Raw genomic sequence first — 12349 nt, forward strand, 5'->3', positions numbered from 1 at the left:
TGGTGAAGCTGAGCCCAGAGCTGCATAAACACTTAATCTTATCAAAATGAGCACAAGCAATCTGAAGGATTCAACACCACAAAACCTACTGACTGAAATACACTGTATTGTGTATACCAAGAATGGAAGTGTTAGAAGAGAGACCCATTCTGCTAAATTATGATGGAATCAGAAGAAGAACAACGGCGCTAGAAGACAACCTTTTACTTGGAATGACCTAAAATGTAACTTCATGTCCACTTGAATGGATCCATTAGTTCCAAAGCCATGAAGAAATTAAGAGCCAAGAAGCCAGGTCTTAAAACCCATGATGAGATGACTATGATTAACAAGAGAAAGAAAAGAACTTTTGAAGAATGCTTCCAGATGTTTCAAATTATTCATCAGTTTACTACTAGCCCTGAAGATATTTTCATGGCTACAAAAGATGTTATTAAAGAATTCACAGATGATGGTGTCAAGTGCCTGAAACTAAGGAGCATACCCAGAAGAGAAAATGCTATAAGGAATGACTAAAAAGACTTATGTGGAATCTGTACTTGAGAGTATAAAACAGTCTGAAAAAGAAAATGCAGACACTGACGTTAGGTATTTGATAGCAATCAACAGAAGAGGTGGCCCTTCAGTAGCTAAGGAGACTGTTAAACTTGCTGAAGAGTTCTTCCTTTCTACTGAGGATGCAGTTCTTGGACTAGACCTTGCTGGAGACCCTACCATAGGACAAGACTTCTTAGAACCTCTTTGAGAAGCTGAGAAAGCAAATCTGAAGTTGCCATTACATCTTATAGAGATTCCAGAGCAAAAAAATTAAATAAATAAAATTAAATAAAATAAAGAAACCTAAGTACCCCTGGATCTGCATCCTGATAGAATCGGGCATGAGACATTTCTCAGATCCCCTGAGGGAGGATCCCTGGATCTGGTGGACTTTGTGAGACACCATCAGATACCACTGGGTAAGACTTCAGGTCCTGCAGACAACCCTCTGTTCCTTCCTCCCCCACCCCCAAGGTTAAAATCCATATGGAGAAAAGTACTGTTCTAAAAATATATATATCATTTAGAAAACAATGTTCTAAAGTTGGATTGGGGGGCAATGTGGTCATTAAGACTCCTGTCTTAATGTCTGGACGTTTGGACTATGTGAACCCAGGAAAGTTATTCTCTCTGAGCCCCAATTTTCTCAGCTATACCACTGAGATGACAAAAATTAGACTGTTGGGAAATCAAAATGAAGTAGTACATTAGGAACTCAGCTGAGTGCTCTGTTCTTTGTAAGTATTCAAATGTTTGTCAGAGCCACTGCTGCTGCTACTGCTGCTACTTGTCTTCCAGTATTATGATTAGGCAAAGTTGGGAGAGTAAGGCATTTTATGCAGAAGTGCACTTCTGAGGAGAAGTACAGAGATATGGAGAAACATCCTGCCCTAGGGTATAAAGACAATTCATGGCATTGGCAAAAAAGGCTATAGATATTTCATGCTAAGAGAGAGTTTCCTCTGAACCAAGGTATAAAATGCTCAGAAAATGAGAGAGCTGGTGAAACCATGCTCCATTCCTGTTTTTAAGAGCTAAATGTCAAAATGAAGAGTCCAGTGGATGTGCCTGAATCCAATGTGTGTGTCTTTTCCACTAAACAGATAGGCGAAGCTCTGTACGGTGGCTGCCATTTTGTTCCCAGGAAATGATTCCCTGGGAATGTGGGCTGCTGTCTCTTATTCTTTCTGGTGAAGAGTGGTGTGTCATTAGACATCTTTTTGTCTAGAAGCATGATACCCGTTTGGGCTCTATGTCTAGCCATCTAGTCTTTTCCTAAGGTTGCCCAAGTAGAAATGTGAAAAGATGTGATTTGGTCCTTGTGGCTGGGATTAGGGAGAGCAGGTGTGCTGGTATAGGTGATCCCTTAATTGGTCTCTTGCCATTGATCTTCATTGAAATACCTACTTTCAGTCCATAAGACCTTATAGAAGTAGCCAACTAAAGTATACTCCAGAGTAGTTCATTCATCTCATCTCATACTACAGTAGGTCTCCATGGCCCATTAAAACTGCTTATCCTTCTCTTTACATCTATTATTTGAGTTTACCCTCCCCCTCCTGTCTTCTTCCCCTTAAGTCATTGTGATGCTCCTACCACCCTAAATGGCTGGCAGCACTACCTACCTACCGCTCTCTTCCCCCACCCCAAAAACCCTCACATGCACCCCATGTTTTTGGCCACTGTGATTTTTTTTTCAAACTGATCCTTCAGTTTGAATGCCCACATCCTATTATGATTATCAAAAGAGTCTGGGCTTATGTGCAGGTTGGATGTAGTAATAACTGGGGGATAACATAGGATTATTTGATTTCTTGTGTACTGGTTTTTTTCCCAGAGACGACCTGTTTGGTTTGAAATTTGCCTTAATTGTGTCACTTCGGCAAGAGCAGAAGGGGATGGACTAGAATCTGCGAGGCTAGGATGCAGGGTTTGCTAGATGGAATCAAGAGTACAAACTTTCTAGTTAAGCATATTATAACCTGTGGGGGTAGTTTGCATTTTAACCTATGTACGTCCTCATTTAACCAGCTTTCAGACTTTAAGCAACCTTGAAATTTTGGAAAACTTCTGGTATACAAATGCAGATGAAAGAATTACCATTATTCTTACACCCTGCAGGGAAATGCATGTTGATTGTAAAACTGTATAAATGTCAGGTGAGTGATTTAACAGGCTTGGTTATTGAGCTTGTTAACAACAGATGTCAGATAAGAAAAACAGCAGGTGAGGGTAGATTGGAGGAGCAGGCACTGGCTGCTGACGGAGGAGTGACAGCTGACACGACGGGAAGGTCCAGTAGAGACTACAGTCTCACCAAGTATGAAGCTGTCTGGGAACCAAAACAAACAAAAACAAATAAAACACCCTACGACCTTAGGAGACCTTACAGGAGTTATCACATACACCAGTGGTCACAATTATTAATCAACAACCAGTTACCATATGTCTACTATGTACCGGGTTCCATTCCAGGAAATTCAGAATACAAAAAATTATAAAAAACAGAACCTTGCTCTGAAAATATTTACCATCTGCAACACTACCACATTGGCCAAGCTGAAGCTGTGTATATTAAGCTCTTTTTACAAATGTGGGGACATGCATAGAACCTATTAGGAGGTTTTTCTCTTGAAAATACGTAAAATTATTTAGCTACTTACAAGATAAATTTGTTTACTGCTTTCTCAAAGATGCCATTTCCTGACAATGCTAATAATGGAGGAATTTCAGAATAAGGACCTCATAAAGTTCACGCAGCTGTCTCTCTGTGCAGACTTAGATATCACACAGCCATGACCTCACTCAGGCCAGGGGCAGGTTTTAATAGCTTGGTAGGACTATGGTCAGAAATCCGGTTTGGTATAAACTGTTTTCTCTCTTTACTGTTAACTTATTTAATGAAAGGAAATATCTCATTAAAGATGCATATTTTCCCCAGGATTCCATGGGCATGGGGCCGTGGTACCTACAGGTCATTAGACAAAATGAGAATGGAGTCTTGAGATAGATCAGGAACCCCCAAACTCATCCTTGTACTTCAGTCATTGGAATGCTTTGGTTATCGTATTCCATCATGCCAGTCATTTAGCGTTGAGGAGTCTTCTAAATAGTGATTTAGGGCATTTTCCCTGGGGAAAGAGCTCCTCTATAAAGGAACTTCAAGAAGTCCAAGAAGGTGGGCTCTGTGTCTGCTGAGAGACAGGAGAGGTAATCAGGCAGTGGCGTAGCTCGTGGTACTGGGGAGTAAGACGATTTGCTGCCCACATCCTATGGAAGGTATGGGTGAGAGTGAGCATAATGGGACACTTATGATAGCAGCAGGCAGAACCAGGACCAGTCATTTATTTGAAATGGAGAAAGGAATGTGTATTTTCATCCCACTGTCCACCAAACTTTTTTTAGGAAAAAAATGAGAGTAGGAGGAAATTAAGAGTAGGAAAATGTTATACAACTGCTTGGTCTTTTGAGCATCTTAAAATCTTTGGCAGGTCAGGAAAAACATGGTGAGAATGCTCAATGGAGAGTCAAGAAACCAGGGAAAAAATGGTGAGAATGCAGAATTTGGAGTCAGGAAACATAAGTTCAAGTGTAGTTTCTGCGGCTGACACCCTTACTGTGCGATTGAGGACAACATCCCCCCACCCCAGAGCATCCACTCCTTGCCTGTCATATAAGGGAGTTAGATAAAGCCTCTATAGGTCCTTCCATTCCTGGCATTCTAGGGTTTAGTAATAAGCTAAAACAAGGATCTTGTTTTTTAATGTATTATAAGACACAAGGAAATGTATACAGTGAAGTGACCTATAAATTCTGCTGCACTTTAAATGTGAATTCGATGCAAATACAGAATGAAAAATCAGGGTGAAAATCATTACCCGCTGTAGGTTAGGAAGTATAATGTGGTTCTTTTGCAGTGGGAAGAATGAATCTTGCACAAGCTGAAATAAGCACTGAAAAATGTTGGAATAACTAGACACTATGGTAGTCTGGGCTTTCTTCCCCTTTGGTGAGACTTTTCTATTTTTGCACCCATGCTTAGATGGGGGACAAATATCCTGGAGATTCTACATGGGACAAGCATGTAGAGGAATGTCAGGGCACCTGAGCAGAGTCATAAGTAATGACATCATATATAGGTTTATATGATCCAGAGGACCTGAGGGTATACAGTCTCTGGTCAACCTGAGGTAGTATCTACCTGTCCTGAGAGATAGGAAAATTTATCCAATTGTTACACTTGAACTTGAGCTGAGAAGACAGCCTGGGAGATGGGAATTCATGATTACTGGGTGCCACAACATGTGTTAGCACCTGACATATTCTCTTTCATTTAATCCTTAGACTAAAAGCACCCTATCAGAAAACAGTTTTTAAACATTATTGGATTTTCTGATTCCTACTTGTAAAATGGTGAAATGAAATCTTGGAGAGGTTAAGTAGGTCTTAACAGCCAGTAAACAGTATAAGCTGAGATGGAAAGGTTCCCTGATTCCAAAGCCTGTCCTCTTCCACAATACCTCATTGCCTCTGGAAGTCCTAGTTTCCACTCTAGTTCTGCCTTTATTTGACTGTGGTACCTGAAAAATAATCACTCAGGTTCTTGAATCTCAGTTTGCTCATCTGTTTAAAATCACATAAACAACCAGCCAACCAACCAAAACAGTGACTATGTGGCCTCTGTTCTTTCTCTGTGGTTTGCGGATGGATATGACAGGGCTACAGTTAATTCACTGGGAACGGTGCCTCTCAGTCATGAAACATGGTGGCCCTCAACTTTAAGAGGGCTTTGTACAACCTGAAACTATATGTAAACTGTATCATATATTTATACATCTGTATTGTTTTAGAAAAGAGTCCAAAGCCTTCCTGAGGTTCTCCATGGAATCTGTATCTCCAAATGCCCAAGAAACTTCTGATTAGTACATCTCCTTGTGGTATCTTCGAGCTCAAAACGTTTGTAACAAACTGAAATAAATTAGGGTTTGGTACACGAAGGGAGTTCAAAGGCAGAACTTACACTTGCACCATAGACTATGCAGTGTCACAGAAACAGACCTGGCAAAGAGTCGAGGAGTCGGGATCCTGGTTTACTCTGCCTTGTCATTCAAAGAGATGCTAATTCCTGCCTATCCCTCTGCTTGTAAACAGTTATTATAAAACCAAATGTGATAACATGGATGAGAGCACTCTGGAAAAACATAAAGTATCCTGCAAAAGTAGGATATTAACTGTGAGATATTAAAGTATCAAGTCGTTTCATGAGTTGTCAACTAAGAGGGAGAATTGCAAACTCCATCAGCAAAATTTAGAACCTCTGCTTTTTCATCCTTCGGCAACGTCCTACAGCTGATACTTGTGTGTAAATTTCCTTGACATTAATGAGAATCAGTTGCAAATACAGCTTGCAGGATTCAGATGGAGATCATCACCAATCCGGAAGCTGATATACAGAACTTGAGGTTTCTTCTCTAGGCAAGATATTCTTTATTTATCTCCTTTATTCCATTAGTCAGTGATCCTTAAAGAATGGTCCAGAACCAGCAGCATGAGCATTATTCATGAACATATTAGAAATGCAAATTTTCAAGCCCCACCCCAGACCTATTGAATCAGAAATTCTGGGGGTGGGCAGTGCAGTCTGCATTTTAATAAGCTCTCCAGGGAATTCTGATACACTACATGCTCAAGTTTGAGAACCACTGCCGTTAAGTGATTATCCCAGGACAGACCTCCTGGGCTCATATGTTCGTTATGGGTACTCGAAAGAGAATGACAGGGTTCCAGTAACCTGGAAGAGTACCTAGTATAGTTCCCTAAAGGACAAGTATAGGCAAGGTTGGGCTGGGGGACACCAGGGTTAGCAAACATGATAGGTGTAGCCCGAAACATCTCAAATAGACCTCTTGTGTATATGGCCCCGTGTTAGGTTTTACAGAGCTGAGAAAGAAGAATATGGCCCTGTTTCAAGGAGTGCAACTCCTGGAAGATTCGGAAAGTATAGATACCCCTGGTACCCTTGCAGCCAAAGAGTGACAGCAATCCAAAATTAAACCACACATGCCTAAAAGTTAGCTCTGTGGTAAGCTTTCTTCTCTGAGCCTCGAAGTTATAGAACACAACAATAAATATGAAAACAACTAATGCTTATAAAGCATTTATCATAGCCCTAGCCCTGTTTTAAGTGATTTTTATGTGGTGTTTTTATTTTTAGTGGTGTTACCTGTTTTCAGCTGTTTACCGTACCAGGTAAACAGGCTCTGAAAATACAACTGTGAGAGGCTCTGAAAATGCTAGGCTCTGAAAATACAACTGTGAGAGTCTAACTGCCCTCAGGGAGCTCACACACCAATGGGGAAAATCAGAAGAAATGAGCCCATTACTGTTCCAGCGAGATGGAGTATGAAGTGCAAGTTCAGGGTGTCTTCAGAGGCCTAGGTGAGGCAGCTACACTCAGTCTTACGCAAACAGAGGTTTCTCAGAGGAGGAAATGCCTAAATGTAGGCTTCCAAAGGATGAGAGGGATTGGTCATTTTAGGAGAAAACTGAGATTTTAGGGCACTTGGACAACTGTACTCCAGGTCACATAACCTGTGAGTAAGTGGTGTGCTGGGATTTGAATTCAGGTCAGTCCATTTCCAAAGCCCTTGCTTTTAACCATTAAGGTTAGGCTGGAAGACAGGTTTTATCAAGCCTGTCAATCCTGACAAATTGGTACGGGCTTCCAGGAATGCTGATGATGAGGACTCTGAGGGCTCAACTGGAAAGAATGCCATGATCAATTAGTGATGTCTGCCTTGGGTACAGAAGAGGGGAGTGTAGGTGTCATGCATTTGCTGACCCTGCACTGCAGAATACTGCCTCTAGGACTCAGCACAAAGAGGGACAGACCTGCAGAGCTATTTCTAATTCATGGAAGACTGTCTCTGACCTCAAGGAACTTATAGCTCTATGGCTATCAGTGGGGGCCTATTATATATTACCAGGAGGTAGTCAGTGACAGCTCAGGATGTTATGAGCTGATGGAGCATTCAGGGAGAAAGGGAATAAAGTTTTCTTTATTTTTTTTTAATTAAAATTTTTTTTTTAATTTTTTGGCCACACTGTGCAGTATGCGGGATCTTAGTTCCCCAACCAGGGATTGGCCCTGCACCGCCTGCAGTGAACGCGCAGAGTCTTAACCACTGGACCGCCAGGGAAGTCCCTAAAGTTTTCTTTAAAAAGTGAACATGCTGATTAAGTGTAACTGTGAAAAACAAACAACGATAAAGAACAATCTTATGAATCTACTAAACTTCACAATTTGTAGGCCAATTCACTTTTCAATTTTTACTTCTGTTATTTCCATCAACATGGAAGATGTTAATATGATAGAAAATGGTACTGTTCACAAGTAATGTGTCAAGTTGGTTCTATCATGCCCGGGGGAAACTTAAATTTACAAATGCCACCCAAAAAGTATGCATTCAACATACCTAATGGCTCATCTGTGGAGTAGTTTGGGATTGAGGGAGGCGGCTCTTTAAGGCAAAGATGGTAATAAGTCAGTGCCAGTTTTCTTCACACATGGTTTATGGTATTAGGAGGGTGGTAGGTGAGCTCTTTGAAGGGTAATCAAACATTATTTTCACAGTATATTTGTTAAACCACTGTATGCATTGAAACGACAACAACAGCAACACAACAAGAACAATTGGTCCTAATAATCAGAAGGAATCTGATGGGTACCATCAAGTCAGCCCATAGTGGGAAATGACTGCTGGATGAATTTCCTTTGCAAAAAGTCTTTTTCAATTCTCCCTGTATTAGCTTCACATTGAACTTTTATAAACACTTTTTATCCTTGACATTAACCATTTTTTAAGTGGCTCATGCATTGGACATAGAGATCAAAAGGAGAAGATGACCTCCCCCAAGGTCCCAACGTCAGAGCTGTCTACCCTCTGGACACTTCTCCCCAGGAAGCCTGTGTTGTGAACACTCATCTCTCATTAACCATGACTTGGCAAACCAACATGCCACCTCATTTTCAGAGGCTCACTTGGTGGTTATGGGCAGCCTTGCGTTTCATCATCTGCACCAGTGGGGTGTAAACCTCAGCAGTCCCCCACCCCAGGGCTATGCCTGCTTATAGAGCTCCCCTAAACCTCCACCCACAGCCATCAGAAACCAGCTTCTCACTGGTCCTCCTCCCCACCTCCCCCAGCATGTACATCAGAGATGATGGGGGAGCTTATCACTTATCACCGGAAGACTTACTTACCTCATCTTACTTTGGAAGACAAGATTTGACAGTACCAGGAATCAAAACACTTTCCTGCTGACCAGGGCAGAATTCTCTCTGATTCATTTTACATTTTAAACATTATCTGAAACCTCAACAAGGGGAAAAAAACATGACAGTAGTCTGTGGAGAAGAGGCTCTGGGGCGCAGGCTGAGAAGCACTTTAACTTTCTCATCCCTACCAGGTTAGATAATCACCTGGAGAACTGTAAGAAATGACCTCGATGTACAGGGACTGTGTATCTTTGTATCTTAGCATCGTCTATGTACAAATCCCAACACAAAGAAGGTGCCCTGGAGGCCAAGGTGTAGGACCTCCAGTTAAGATTACATGTTCTGAAAGAGGAAGAGAACCATTTAAAGCTTAACGTTAAGTACACTGAACTCTGAAGGTTCTCCTTTGCAGGGCTCCTGATAACATTCGTGCAGCAGAGAAATACCTAGTCAGTTCAGAGAAACTACCTTATTGCCTGTGCAGTTTATTCACATCCTTCACCCCCAGTAGGCTTCTGAATACATACCCCTAATACATCCCTCCTCTTTGAGCAGTTCTGCCCCCGAAGCTTAGCTGTGTGCTGTCACTTGTCCATCCCTCTCTAATTCAAGTACATGGCTATTTTCTCCTCCATTCCATGGAGAGAGACACAGCCCAGTGCTTTGGGTGGAGCCCAGGGCTGCGGGCAGTAACAAACTCTGGTTTCTATACCTACTTCTGCCACTAATATGTTATGTGACTTAGGACAAGTATCCTTCCCCTCTCAGCAACCCAGTTATCTGGCATTAGTGCAGGATTGGCTAATCTCTAAGGAGCCTTTCCAGCCCTAACATTCTAGGTCTTCAAGGGAACTGGAATTCTAGGTTTGACTGAATTCAGTGTAACCAGCATTTGCCCACTTCTTCCTCTTTGGCATCAAGCATCACACCAGGGGCTACAGGGGATGTACTTATATGGGAGCTCTCTCTCTCTGAACCACAGCGCTCACAGGCGAGGGGAGAGTAGGATGAGAAAAACAAGCTTACAGTTCTCTCCAGTGCACAGCAGAACATACTGTGTGCTATGAGCAAAGTACAAATGATTGCAGGGTCTAAAAGAGGCAGAAATTGCATCTATCTACGAAAAGTCAGAATCACACTTCACGGCATTTCAGATGAGCCTTGGCAGGGAGGGAATTCAGACAGGACACGGCTTAGTTTCTATAGCAACATATACTGAGCAGGTCTTTTGTGCCAGGCACTGCTAAGCACTCTGCACATAATAACCAATTTATTGCTGTCAGTCTTTTGAGACTGAGACTAGGATTATTCCCATTCCGCATATGAAGAAACTAAGGCAGAGATTACCAGAGTAACAGACCACCAAGAAAGTGCCAAGTGCCAGGATTCAAACCCAGGTAGGGGACCTGGTGCCCAAGTCCAGTATCAGTCTGGTGGCTCTACTGACCCTGACATATGGAAAGCCACTGACCCTGGAGACTGGAGAATGAAGGAGATCTGACTGCAGAGACGAGTTTTATGGCCCTGGGCAAGTCCTTTCACGCCTCTGATCTCCAGTTTCTTATCTGTGAAATAGCAGTGCTAAGTCCTGGCCTCAATGGCCTCATATGATGATTCAGCAAAATGGTGGATATAAAAAGACTGTTTAAATGATAGAAAGTCCTATACACTCTTAAATAATAGAAGAAAGCAGAAGGAGCAGTGTGAAGAAAAGTCTGGAGGTGGTAAAGGGCAAGGTATATTTAGGCACATGTTTACAGTAGAGTGTATGTCCAGTGGGTTCCACGAGCAAGTGCTGCCTGATGGGTCGGGGCTGAGGTCTCTTCCCCAGAGGTGCAGCTTGGGTGGTTTACACCCAATGCCTCACTTCTTCTCATCTCTACCGGCTATGCTAGGCCTTGACTGTGCTCCCTTAATGTGGAAGAAGACAAATCTAGCCAATTTTCCTTATGTTTTGTACTCCTGAAGCTCCGCCCAGAATGCCAGTGCAATTCTCATCAGCATTTGAGTTCAATCACAGCATTTGAACGCAAGGACTAGTCCCTTAACCCTCGGGACTAATATATACATTAGCACATTAGTTTCAGCAGAATTAGCTTTTGTAGGAGTGATGCTAAGGGACAGTTAGAATGGAGTGGAAGCTCATCTGCATAAAGAAATAGATTCATCTCAGGAATGTCTGTGTAGCAAGATGTGTTACTGTCATCTTCTCAATACTGGGCAAAACAGCATCTTCAGATGGTGCCCAGGTTATCATAGGAGCTGGTGGGAATGCTGAAGGGGTACACAATGGCTAAATCTAAGAAAAGGGCAGTAGTTCAAGGGATACTCAGTGGGAAATACACTGGACTGGCGTCAGAAGGCTTGAGTTTGAGCCCCAGTATGACTGTTTTATGGCTGATTGACCCTGGAAATGTCATTTCTCCTCTCTGAGCTTCTGTTTTCTGTAAAATGGCACAATTGATAAAGATGCTCTTTAAAGCACCTTCGATTCTGAAAGCCTAAACACATGCAAGTTATTTTTAAGCAGAAGCTTAACTACAGCTATTCTTAGGCTCCCAACTGACGCTACACGCGAGTAGGAGATTTTGCATCTCCTACTCACGGCAGAGGTCAAATTTTCAGCTGCATGTTGCTCTTATCTCTCTTAGCGACCAGATGATGCTGTTTACAAAACACCAACAACAATGCGACAATAGCAACTGTAGCAACAGACACAGTGGTAGCCAGGAACTGTGCTAGGAACACAATTTCAATGCATTTAACTCTCAGAGCAGCCCCATTGGGTGGGCATTGTTATTCTTTCTATAATACAGATGAGGAAGCAAAGGTTTCAGAGGTACTAATTAACTTGCCCAAGAGATGGGAGTGGAGAACTGAATCCAGTCTGTCCATCGTCAAACCCTGTGCTCTTAGCCATCTAGATGTCCAGCCAGGAGTGAATATAAGTGCATGGACCTAAGTGTCCCAGGTGGCCCTTGAAGCCGCCCTCCTTTGAAAAATGATCTCTAAAGATTTTTTCACAGGGATCGGAGCCTTTCTTCCTCAGGAAGAAGGAAATCACTAACTCCAGAGTAAGAGAACAGAACAAGCAATCCCTTCCCTAAAGTGAACTCTGATGATACTTACGTGGACAGGTCTCCACTGGAGGAGAGAGGGCCAGAGGAACAAGAGTGGCATGAGGAAAAGCAATCGCCCACCTTCTCAGTGATCTGAGAGATACTCCACACAGGAGTCCCCGACCTCTGCCTGGCATTGCTCAGTGACCCTAACCAAGGGCACAAGGAAAAGTACACGAGAGCTGGGGAGGGGTCACGGTCGACAGATTAGACAGAATGAAGAAACCAGCTGCGTGGACCAGCCTCACTTAGAAAGCATCAGTTTCCAAAGCTCTATTAAGTGCCGGGCACACAGAAATGTTCCTAAGACACAGCTCCTGTGCTCATTGTATAAGACAGGAGACAAAGGCCAGAAACTATGAAACTCTTAGAGGAAAACATAGGCAGAACACTCTATGACATAAATCACAGCAAG

At 42.5% G+C, this 12349-nt stretch overlaps 1 protein-coding gene and 1 pseudogene across 6 annotated transcripts in view; both read left to right on the top strand.

Moving 5' to 3' along the window:
• The window catches only part of GRIA1 (glutamate ionotropic receptor AMPA type subunit 1), a 311855-nt gene that overhangs the window by 135017 nt on the left and 164489 nt on the right, over positions 1–12349 (top strand). The gene's annotated exons all lie outside the window — the stretch shown is intronic.
• Positions 160–12349, top strand: part of LOC137220576 (adenosine deaminase-like protein) — a 27971-nt pseudogene continuing 15781 nt past the window's right edge.

This window comes from Pseudorca crassidens, chromosome 3, assembly GCF_039906515.1.
Source record: "Pseudorca crassidens isolate mPseCra1 chromosome 3, mPseCra1.hap1, whole genome shotgun sequence".
Lineage (NCBI taxonomy): Eukaryota > Metazoa > Chordata > Mammalia > Artiodactyla > Delphinidae > Pseudorca > Pseudorca crassidens.